Here is an 11646-nt window from a genome sequence, read left to right on the forward strand (position 1 = left end):
ATCGATGCGTAAATCATTCCCGCTGTTGGGTTAATAAAAAAAAAATCACCCGCTTTTGTGCGTTTTAAAAATAGCACTTGTATTCAATTGCCAAAAAAGAATCGTGACATCCCTTGGAGGGGAACTGTCACTTTCATCACGATCTTCTACATCATCGTTCAAAACTGTTTCTGGTATTTAAGTGGAAACGTTCGGGGGGGGGGGGGGGGGGTGCGGTGGTGGTGGTTCCGGTTCCGGAAAAGCGCTCATCTTGTACGACACGCAGCCGCGAAATACGCGTGGCCGTATATCGACGTTGCCAGTCCACCCCGTGATCGTGAAGCTTGTGCTTCCGTGAACGAAGGAAAGCCGTGGTCGAGCGCGCTGCACGGTGGCTCTGTCGCAGCCTCAATGCTGCACGTGCAGAGGTCGCAACCGGGTACCCGATACCCGTACCCTACCCGATACCCGGCTACCCGTTTGCAACCCTGGTGCGGCCGGGTACGGGTAGGCAGTGAGTCACTGGTGAGTAACCGTTTGTCACTCATTTCCCAACGTCTTGTCTCTTCTCACAATTCAATTTCCTAGAATAAATCCACCCGCGCCTGCAACATGGCTTCATCCCAGAGGTCGCAATCGGGTACCCGATACTCGTACCCTACCCGTACCCGGCCGGGTACGGGTAGCCGGGTATCGGGTAGGGTACGAGTACCCGTTTGCGACCCTGGTGCGGCCGGATACGGGTAAGGAATTAAAACCCGTTTGCGACCTCTGTGCACATGAGATGCGTGCCGCTCAGCTAAACGTGAAACACGGGGCTAGCGGTCGCTGCCAGCGGCAGCAAGTTGCGGGGGGGGCAGGCTAGCCTTTTTTATTATTATCAGAATCTTTATTCATACCGAGATGTCCAGTACGGGCACGGGGTCAGAGAGTTACAACAAGAAACGATGCAAAAAAAACGATAGGAGTGCAAAGTATAGGAAAGGCAAGCGAATCACACAGACAGAAAAAAAAGTAACCGAGACATGTCAAGTTACAGCAGTGAGATTTCAACTAATTACAACTATATCTGGCTGTGGCCTGATGAAGCTCATTGTAATTACTGGCGAAACGTCATACTCAGATTGTAAATGTTGTGGCTTGGCTCTCCAACACACCGGTGTGCTGTACTAGTGACGAATTAGCACGTTCTGTTTACGTGACAACCCTTACTAGTTGGCTGTGTCGGGTGGTGGCGGGTTTAACGACACATATTTACGCGATCTAACCCCCAAAAACCTGTGTTATGGATGATATTGGTCGCGAAAGCCGACTGCGTGCGAAACGGATCCTCGAATCATAACCCAGAAATCTCAGCAGTTCATTGACCTGCCCAGCGCTCTGGGTCTATATCTGCCGGTGGCGACGGTGAGGAATTTCCAAATGTCGATGACCGAAATCTCCTTTGCCGTGGTGAAAATGTCGTCTTGCGGTGTTGCCTCGGAGAAATTGGAATGTCTCGCGCGACGCTCAGTCGGATTACTTTATTCACCAACGGTTTTGAATTGAAAGTCACCTAATCAACATTTTAGTGATTTTTCTTTTTTAAGTGCAGATTAGACTTCATCCAGCCGTTACTCCCCTAGCGTAAAATGTTTTACGCTTACGATGGACATTGATGTTGGACTATCCTTAAATAAGTTCCATCAAACGCACTGGAGCTATGCACTTTTAAATCGAGATTGAAAACTCATTTCTTTAGAACTGCTTTTTGTGTTCTTTGGGTCTTTCGGTAAAGTCACGTAGATAGAAGAAAAAATAATAACAATAAAATAATAAAAATGAAAATTTAATACAAAATCATAAAAATATCACGACGTTTCGATCGCAACACAAGCAGTCGTCATCAGGAGATTTTTTAAAATTTTCTTTCTATCTACGTGACTTTACCAAAAGACCAAAGAATATGAATTCCTGCAGTCACGAAAGCTTTAAGTCTATGCTTTTTGTCTTTAGTTAGTTGTCTTCCCCCGCACCTCCGATTGGCACGGTTGGCTACATACGATGCGAACAAAGTTCAACACACTTATAGATACATACATTGCCTTGTGTTCAAGCAACGGGCAGCTTTTGATTCTTTAAATTGTCTAATCCACGGGTCACATACCTCAACGAGTGTCATTTACAGCATCACCAGCAGACGGGAGTGATTTTGATGTATATACCGCAACAGTGGTCTGCATTGTTATCACCATTGTCCTTTGCTTTCACCAGGAGAGACTCCTTTGAGCTGTATTACCTTAATGACCTAGGCTTCTTGCTCCTAAGACAGAAGTGTCGGTGACAGATGTATATAACCTTTTCCAGCAGAGCCACCTTGGGGACATGTTTAAAGCCAGTAGCAGCTCACGACTTGGGCCAGTTGTCGTGTCACAGCCCCAAAGGACCAAACCTGCGGTGTTTCACACTGCTCCCTGGAGTAACGAAGGCGTGATGGAGATCAGAGTGATGCCATATTTTAATATGGGCACTGTAAAACTAAACCGAACTGTGCTTTTGTTGACCAGGTAATGCCCATTGAGTTATGCACATCTTTTTCAGAAGCGACCTGACCATCACAAATGATAGCTCAACGAATTTGCTTATCGTGTGGAAAGTTCTAGCAGCCGCATACTCTAGACGCGTGATGTTGTTTCTAAATGTTGAGGGAAAAGACGGGGGGACCCGGAGAAAAATCCACGCGACCGCGGGTAGAGAGAGAGAGACACGCAAACTCCAAATATACAGCAGGCGTTTCTGTCCATCGATCTCACGACCACATGCATATCAGGCGAGGTAGTTAACATCTCCTAGCCACCGTGGTGATGATGATAGAGACAGGCAAACTCCAAATATACAGCAGGCGTCAGGATCGTCATCGATCCCACGACCACCTGCATACCAGGCGAGGTAGTTAACATCTCCTAGCCACCGTGGTGATGATGATAGAGACACGCAAACTCCAAATATACAGCAGGCATTTCTGTCCATCGATCTCACGACCACATGCATATCAGGCGAGGTAGTTAACATCTCCTAGCCACCGTGGTGATGATGATAGAGACACGCAAACTCCAAATATACAGCAGGCGTCAGGATCGTCATCGATCCCACGACCACCTGCATACCAGGCGAGGTAGTTAACATCTCCTAGCCACCGTGGTGATGATGATAGAGACACGCAAACTCCAAATATACAGCAGGCGTCAGGATCGTCATCGATCCCACGACCACCTGCATACCAGGCGAGGTAGTTAACATCTCCTAGCCACCGTGGTGATGATGATAGAGACACGCAAACTCCAAATATACAGCAGGCGTCAGGATCGTCATCGATCCCACGACCACCTGCATACCAGGCGAGGTAGTTAACATCTCCTAGCCACCGTGGTGATGATGATAGAGACACGCAAACTCCAAATATACAGCAGGCGTTTCTGTCCATCGATCTCACGACCACATGCATATCAGGCGAGGTAGTTAACATCTCCTAGCCACCGTGGTGATGATGATAGAGACACGCAAACTCCAAATATACAGCAGGCGTCAGGATCGTCATCGATCCCACGACCACCTGCATACCAGGCGAGGTAGTTAACATCTCCTAGCCACCGTGGTGATGATGATAGAGACACGCAAACTCCAAATATACAGCAGGCGTTTCTGTCCATCGATCTCACGACCACATGCATATCAGGCGAGGTAGTTAACATCTCCTAGCCACCGTGGTGATGATGATAGAGACACGCAAACTCCAAATATACAGCAGGCGTCAGGATCGTCATTGATCCCACGACCACCTGCATACCAGGCGAGGTAGTTAACATCCCCTAGCCACCGTGGTGATGATGATAGAGACACGCAAACTCCAAATATACAGCAGGCGTCAGGATCGTCATCGATCCCACGACCACCTGCATACCAGGCGAGGTAGTTAACATCTCCTAGCCACCGTGGTGATGATGATAGAGACACGCAAACTCCAAATATACAGCAGGCGTTTCTGTCCATCGATCTCACGACCACATGCATATCAGGCGAGGTAGTTAACATCTCCTAGCCACTGTGGTGATGATGATAGAGACAGGCAAACTCCAAATATACAGCAGGCGTCAGGATCGTCATCGATCCCACGACCACCTGCATACCAGGCGAGGTAGTTAACATCTCCTAGCCACCGTGGTGATGATGATAGAGACACGCAAACTCCAAATATACAGCAGGCGTCAGGATCGTCATCGATCCCATGACCACCTGCATACCAGGCGAGGTAGTTAACATCTCCTAGCCACCGTGGTGATGATGATAGAGACACGCAAACTCCAAATATACAGCAGGCGTTTCTGTCCATCGATCTCACGACCACATGCATATCAGGCGAGGTAGTTAACATCTCCTAGCCACCGTGGTGATGATGATAGAGACACGCAAACTCCAAATATACAGCAGGCGTCAGGATCGTCATCGATCCCACGACCACCTGCATACCAGGCGAGGTAGTTAACATCTCCTAGCCACCGTGGTGATGATGATAGAGACACGCAAACTCCAAATATACAGCAGGCGTTTCTGTCCATCGATCTCACGACCACATGCATATCAGGCGAGGTAGTTAACATCTCCTAGCCACCGTGGTGATGATGATAGAGACACGCAAACTCCAAATATACAGCAGGCGTCAGGGTCGGCATCGATCCCACGACCACCTGCATACCAGGCGAGGTAGTTAACATCTCCTAGCCACCGTGGTGATGATGATAGAGACAGGCAAACTCCAAATATACAGCAGGCGTCAGGATCGTCATCGATCCCACGACCACCTGCATACCAGGCCAGGTAGTTAACATCTCCTAGCCACCGTGGTGATGATGATTATGATAGAGACACGCAAACTCCAAATATACAGCAGGCGTCAGAGTCGGCATCGACCCACGACAACCTGCATACCAGGCGAGGTAGTTAACATCTCCTAGCCACCGTGGTGATGATGATGATAGAGACACGCAAACTCCAAATATACAGCAGGCGTCAGGGTCGGCATCGATCCCACGACCACCTGCAAACCAGGCGAGGTAGTTAACATCTCCTAGCCACCGTGGTGATGATGATGATAGAGACACGCAAACTCCAAATATACAGCAGCAGGCGTCAGGGTCGGCATCGATCCCATGACCAACTGCATACCAGGCGAGGTAATTAACATCTCCTAGCCACCGTGATGATGATGATAGAGACACGCAAACTCCAAATATACAGCAGGCGTCAGGGTCGGCATCGATCCCACGACCACCTGCATACCAGGCGAGGTAGTTAACATCTAGCCACCGTGGTGATGATGATTATGATGATAGAGACACGCAAACTCCAAATATACAGCAGGCGTCAGGGTCGGCATCGATCCCACGACCACCTGCAAACCAGGCGAGGTAGTTAACATCTCCTAGCCACCGTGGTGATGATGATGATGATAGAGACACGCAAACTCCAAATATACAGCAGCAGGCGTCAGGGTCGGCATCGATCCCATGACCACCTGCATACCAGGCGAGGTAATTAACATCTCCTAGCCACCGTGATGATGATGATAGAGACACGCAAACTCCAAATATACAGCAGGCGTCAGGGTCGGCATCGATCCCACGACCACCTGCATACCAGGCGAGGTAGTTAACATCTCCTAGCCACCGCGTTCGGGGTAGACAAGCACTTCCTCTCGACTTGCATGACTTTTACAGCCAGGTAATAGCTTAACGAGATGAGAAGTTGTAACAAATAAATAGCCACTCGTCAAACAAATCCCAATATTTTAATTCTGGGTATGCATGCCGTTGTAAATATATCCGCTTGCTTAAGCAAAATCCGTTGGCATTATTCTATTTTTATTGCGTTATAGAATATATGATTGCATGTGTATATGTACAAGTGTACAGTATATATATTAAACTTGGCGTTGGTTGGCCTGTAGACACTTTGTGAGAGTGTCGGGCCAGAAACGATGCACCCTTTCTAGCCGATGGCTTTTTGACCAACGCTCGAAAGATCCAATCGACTCCCCCCATCGAGGACCACAAGGAGAGAAACGTCGTCTCGATTAGACTCCTCTGCTTGGGTGGTGTGAACTTTGCGATGCTTTGTGAGACCCCCCCCTGCCCTGCCCTGCCACCCCCCCCCATCTGCTTTCACAAATATGAGTTGTTTACATGCCAATTTCATTAATGTATCTTCCAGAATGCACTTACATCGCCGTTTTAGGTATATTAGACATTTTTTTTTCGTTTTTTTAATGGACAATTTTGGAAATGTTACGGTATTTGCTCGTGGAACTTTTTGGGTGACCTGTTTGCTCATTTTGGAGAATGTGAAAACTGTCGGTTTTTTTTTACAATATATTTTGAATTTAAATGAAAAAAAAAGTTAGTCGGTCTCTTAATGTCAATTATAATCTTCCGCCAACTCTCTTTTTCTGCTCAGAAAAATTGGCAATCGTCCAGATTGTCGGTTTATTAGGTACGCTTTGCTTATAAGGCAACGTTCGGTAATTCATTCGTGGTGGAGTATTTTCAGCCTGAAACTATTTTAATTTAGTTTGAATATTTTACTTGTGATTTTTACCACGTTTTTCTTTTTTACAATTGTACAGTGGGGTTTCTTATGTAAAGTTCAGGATTTCCATCAGCAGAGTTTTTGATGAGTGACTTCGCTTTATAATTTATGTCATCTGTGAAACTGCTTGTGACATTGAGGCTGCAGAGGGAGTCATGTTGTTTAGTATAAGAAGGCATTAATGGTAATAGCTCATACAAAACATTAAAATATATCGACCTGTACTAAGTAATAGAGCCACATCATGTTGAATGAATGTATGCTAATTGTAATAGATTAAATTAACTTCACATATAATCCAAGAATACAGAATTGCTGGCCTTAAAATTAGCGAAGTATTTCAAACGCACCCAAAAAGATGTCTCACTACTCTGGGCTTGGCTTGCCTTTCGACGTCTTTGCACATTCGCAAGACACGCGTGCCCGTGCATCTTGCGCTCACTTTAAAACCCAGTAATTCTCCCATTCTTTCACAAGCATGCATGACGTATTATCACACATCCCATGGACCCCCTCTTAATCCACCAATTTACTAATTTGGTTTTCCATCAGTTGCATTATAGGTGGAGTGGAATTTTACCGTTGTGAATTGCACACTATTGTTTGTAACCCCCCCCCCTTCCCCTACTGTGGACTGGACATTGAAAAGTGTTTTCAGACTGATCGCCCGATGGAGCCGCTTTATCAAGGCTACCGTGAATTGCCATTGCATGGTACTTGGGCACACCGTAGATCTGCGTGTTTTAGGAAGTGGCACCCTGGAATGCTGCGCGTTACACGTGTGGCATTTTCCGGCGGAAGATTCACAGGTGGTAAAAAAAAATAAAAGTTAGACGATCAGAATTAAAGCCCCAAAATTCTTAAGAATGGGGAGAAAAGACAGGGGTGACAGAATGGAAATGTACACACTTTAAATGAGCACACACGGGAAGACCAAGCCCATCCATCGCATCTTACATTCGGCTCCGTAAAACGAGCCATATCTCAACAAGTGTTGCGTGTGCCCATTGAAAAGCCCACAGATAGGTGAAGATGTCAAGCACGTGTCAGCCCAACGTGTACCCTGGAAGTCGATGTAAACAACACGTGTGGTTTAAAGCCTGGTGACAAGAAACGTTACTCTGCGTACCATGTTTTCACGGCATGGACAAGATGATCCATAAGCATGTGTATGCAGCGTGTAATCCTGATTACAGAGAAAACGTTACCATTATTTGAAATGACCTGGTATACAGTCTATTCTGAGTAATGAGTAGCTACGTAAATGCATAACTTCTATAAACGTAGGTACTGTTGGCACAAAATAGAGATTAGTCCAGTGAAGTTGTACGTGACCAACTATTATTAGAATGTCGCTAAAATGATAAATTTACCGTTTTACACAAAAGTCACTAAATTCGTTTATGACCGTGAGTAATCAAAAGTTGGATTTCGTAGAATTTCAAACCAAAAAAAAATGGCTAGAAAAAAAAAGTTCCGTGTCCATTAAAGTCGTGTACATCGTTGGTTTGTTAAACGTTGTTTTTTGCCATTTGACAATACTTTAGAAGTGCTTTGATTTTTTTCATATTGAATAAAAATAAACCTACATGCACCGATTCGGTTTTCTTTTTTTTTCATTAAATGCGTTTTTTATTTTAAAGACCCGTCTGCCAGGATGTTGTCCCAAAAATAAATCCAAAACAATATCCTGACGACAACGCAATGGGGAATTTAGTAAACTTCTGCAACAAAAAAAAAACCCCAATAACACATTGTGGGAGTAAACTCCGTGCTTGAGTGGTGTTGGAGAAATGGGATCGGCGTGATGAGCATCGTTCCTGGGATGCCCTGACGAGCCATTTAAAAGCATATTGCCATGTAGTTTTAAATCCTTTATATTAAGTTCGCTTGCTTGCTTGCTTGCGTGCTTGCTTGCTTGCTTACGACCGTGCAAATCTTTCGGTCGTTTTTTAACCCACTTCCCGTGATCCAATCGAGCTCGACATTTTGCACACAGACTCGTTGTGCGAGACAATTAATGTTCGTGAAAATGTTTTTCCAAAATTTTACACTGTTTAGGGAAAACAAATTAAATATTTAATTACCAATTGCTTAATACTGGCAGACAATCATCTGACCCATAGGTGGCAGCCATCTCAAGCCAGAGGACGAGAGGACTCTAGCCGCCACGCATATAAAGGATTTATAGTGAAAAACTTTGTTTTTACGGGTTATACTTATTCCCCCCCTTTCCAACCCAGCTTAAATATACACTCCAAGCGTGGTGGTGTTTCATTTAGACGCTGTCGCCTCGACAGACCTGGTCTTCACCTGAGGACGGCTGCTTGTGTTGTGGCCGAAACGTCGTGAGAATTATTTTATGTTTTATTTTTATTATTTTATTACTTCCCTTCTACGTGACTTTACCGAAAGAACCAAGAAGATGTATTTTTTATTTCAAAATGAATCGCATTGGGATAAAAGCGCTATGCTTCTGCGCATTATTTTTAATGCGTAGTTACATTAAAATGTTTCGGTCGTGCGTCCTCTCTGCATCCCGAAAGGAATTGGCACTTTATTGATATAATCGTTTAGGTCAGAGTCAAAGTGTCTCCGTGCTCAAACAAAGTGAGGGTGAAGATGATCTCTGTTGGTCATTCCTGGGCTGATGGCGCAAGTGCACATCGCTGTGAAGGTAATCAGTCTCCGAAAGAATGCCCACTTGATCTCCGACAGTGCCACTCGTCTTCTCCACCCAAAGAGAGAGAAAACGATGGACCTGATTTGACCGTCGAGTTTTGAACACAACCGCATAGTTGCAGTGCCTCGGCCATAGAACCTGTGTAGTGACTGACTAAGAATAGGAGGCGCTCTTTATTAACAGCCTTAACAGTTCACACTTAACAGTTCACACAATAGTGTAAATGCTTACCCCGAGCTCTCATACTCTGACGGTGCATTGTCTTTGAGTTGTGCGCCTTTTGGCGTCATCTGGTCCAACACCATGTGAGACTAGGCTCTAAGGAAAGCTGTCTCGGGTGTGGACCAATCAACTTCAAGGACAGTGCATACATTATCAGAGTTATGTTTTTGTTTGCATTATGACTGCAGGTATTGTGGTCAATGCAATCATGACTCCTTGTAAAAAAGGTGTCAGTTTTGTTGCCAGATAGAAGGGTAAAAAACCAATTATCATATTTTTACTGGCAAATGAGGTTCCCATAGTGTAAAGGCTTACCCCGAGCTCTCATACTCTGACGGTGCATTGTCTTTGAGTTGTACGCCTTTTGGCGTCATCTGGTCCAACACCATGTGAGACTAGGCTCTAAGGAAAGCTGTCTCGGGTGTGGACCAATCAACTTCAAGGACAGTGCATACATTATCAGAGTTATGTTTTTTGTTTGCATTATGACTGCAGGTATTGTGGTCTATGCAAACATGACTCCTTGTTAAAAAGGTGTCAGTTTTGTTGCCAGATAGAAGGGTAAAAAAACAATTATCAGTTCACACTTGCTAACTACGGCTCCCAGTCAGGACAGTTGGCAGGCTGCCTGACTGGCGACGCCGAGATGGTGAAGACGTTGAAGGCGGCGAAGACTCCAGCAGCGTCAGCACGACGGGATTCCCACTCCAAACGACAGCCCCGAGCTCCCCTCCCGGGGCCCCTCTTATACTGTCAGCGTGGCCTGGCTCCGCCCCTGGCCCCGCCCCCCTTCTGGAACCTACCAGCGGGTTCTCGATGTGACCCTTCCGTGACCTTTCCCCGAGATCCCTCTCTGGTCTATCACGTGACCTGCTGTCAGTCAGGAATGCTGTAAGTTGCAGATCCCCTTCCCTGCCAGCAGCCAGCGCTATGCTGCTACGTGACCGATTCTATGTCACTGCACCTGGGGGTGAGCTTGCGGGTTTGTGGGCTGGTGGGTGAGCTGACCGAGGATAATTTGAGGATTAATCTCGTGGCAAGTTGAATGAAGAGCTGAGGTTGAGTCGGGTGGTGAGTTCGTGAAGGGTGCAGCTTTTACATTTTGTTAGAGAATGTTGAGTGACTTGATACAGTTCACGTAAATTTTACTCAGATTTTTTGCAACATCTCAACAAAGCAAATACGATCAAAGGGGCATTACGTCGGGATGCACAATTGGTCCATTTTCAAATTGTGAATGATCATTATCAAATAAATCAAGATCAGATTGGATGATCGGACCGACTGAGTGAAAGTGCCCGGCGACGACGATTCGATCAGGGGATTGGACAGCGCGCATGCGTTTATCCAGTCGCGAGGAGCCCAATTGGCTTCATGTTAACAGGAAGGAGTTAGCAGTAATACATATACAGGACTATTCGTCAACGTGTAATGCGCTGCATAATGTGCACGTGTGTTCGGAAACAATATTTCTTAACTAAACTCAACTTTATTATTTTTTTTACCAGGTAAGGTCCACCGAACTATTAGATCTTTTTTAGAAGTGATCTGGCCACACATCATAGCTCAACGAAGGGGCTTATCATCGCGTGGAAATTTAGAGCAGCCAAATAACTCTGAACGCAAGTTTCTAGATCCAACCATTACACCACAAGAGTAACCTGGGACATTCATCTACGAACACGGTGGGGGGAGGGGGGGCACGATTGACGCCAGGGGATCTTTAACTTCCACCGTGAGTGAAACAAGACGACACGTAGTATTATACTGGTAGGAACCTCCTGGTTACACCAGCCCACAGGGGATTATTGTGTCTGTCCGTTCGTCGTGCAGGGAGAGGCTGGGTGGGGAGGGGCTGGGTGGGGAGGGTAGGGCTGGGTGGGGCTGGGTTGGGAGGGGCTGGTCACCCCGTGGTGCCCTTATAAAACTCAACGTTTAACCTACTCACGCCGGCTTGTGCCCGCCCTCACAGTCGGCCATATTTGCGGAATACGCCACGCCGCCGTTGACCCTGGCCATTGACCGAGCAACCCAACGTTCCTACCAGCTCCCTCCGCAGGACAATGTGTTTACGGTTGTAACACACCGCAGTAATTAATCAGGGGCGGCCGCTCGATTGGAACCGTTCACGTCCGCGACAG

The 11646-nt window shown here is 46.3% G+C and overlaps 1 long non-coding RNA gene across 1 annotated transcript; it reads left to right on the forward strand.

Annotated features, from left to right (window-relative positions):
• Positions 1-226: 226 nt before the first annotated feature.
• LOC133342984 (uncharacterized) lies at positions 227-8194 on the forward strand. The gene is made up of 2 exons (XR_009755208.1): positions 227-4039; positions 4154-8194. It is a non-coding gene; the product is annotated as an uncharacterized LOC133342984 (long non-coding RNA).
• Positions 8195-11646: the final 3452 nt, after the last annotated feature.

Source organism: Lethenteron reissneri, chromosome 2 (genome assembly GCF_015708825.2).
Source record: "Lethenteron reissneri isolate LAM-NWPU_2019-01 chromosome 2, ASM1570882v1, whole genome shotgun sequence".
In the NCBI taxonomy this organism is placed as follows: domain Eukaryota; kingdom Metazoa; phylum Chordata; class Hyperoartia; order Petromyzontiformes; family Petromyzontidae; genus Lethenteron; species Lethenteron reissneri.